The sequence below is a fragment of the Cebus imitator genome, unplaced genomic scaffold (assembly GCF_001604975.1).
Source record: "Cebus imitator isolate Cc_AM_T3 unplaced genomic scaffold, Cebus_imitator-1.0 Scaffold63, whole genome shotgun sequence".
NCBI classification, from domain to species: Eukaryota; Metazoa; Chordata; class Mammalia; order Primates; family Cebidae; genus Cebus; species Cebus imitator.
In genome coordinates, this window is record NW_016107378.1 from 800,628 (window position 1) to 801,226 (window position 599).

The 599-nt window shown below is 30.2% G+C and overlaps 1 long non-coding RNA gene across 1 annotated transcript in view; it reads left to right on the forward strand.

Moving 5' to 3' along the window:
* Positions 1-361, forward strand: part of LOC119471500 — a 10,385-nt gene extending 10,024 nt beyond the window's left edge. The window contains exon 5 of the long non-coding RNA XR_005200567.1: positions 85-361. This is a non-coding gene — a long non-coding RNA (uncharacterized LOC119471500). The remainder of the gene's footprint in view (positions 1-84) is intronic.
* The last annotated feature ends 238 nt before the right edge of the window (positions 362-599 follow it).

A 599-nucleotide genomic window follows, 5' to 3' on the forward strand; every position in this document is an offset into this window, starting at 1 on the left:
AGTGTGACCAGTGAAGTATAAGATATTAGGGATTGATGGTGACAATGATCATGATAACTAAGTGGATTTTTTTTTTTCTTTTAGATTCAGCCATCGGTCTTTGAAATTTCCTGTGATGTGTTTCAATCTAGATGCAAAGGACATGGAAAAATCAAAGTGCTCAAGTGTTTTAAATATGTTTTGGATGTTCCTGTTTATAGGCTACAATATTTTTCCAATTAAAATCCTCAGTTGTCATGTAGCAGGTGGTTCTTCTTGATTGCCAATTTTACTGAAAATGCTTAGTATTTTATAGTATCACTGAATATTTTTTGTTTTAGCCAAAGTATAGGAAAAAGTACAATAAAATGTATAGGTTGACTTTTTTCTAAAATGTCTTTATTGGATTGAATGAATGTTTATACCTGGAAAAAAAGGTTTTAAAAAAATCCCTTTTTCTATCATGGTCATTCTTTTGGCAATCAGATGTTATTAGATTAGATTTAAAATAACTTTCTAATGTGACTCTTATATTTATGGGAGGAAAAAGACTTGGAAGGTAGTTCTATGTGTATTTTAATTCTCGGTGATAGTCTCTCTGGAATAGAATATCTCTTCCT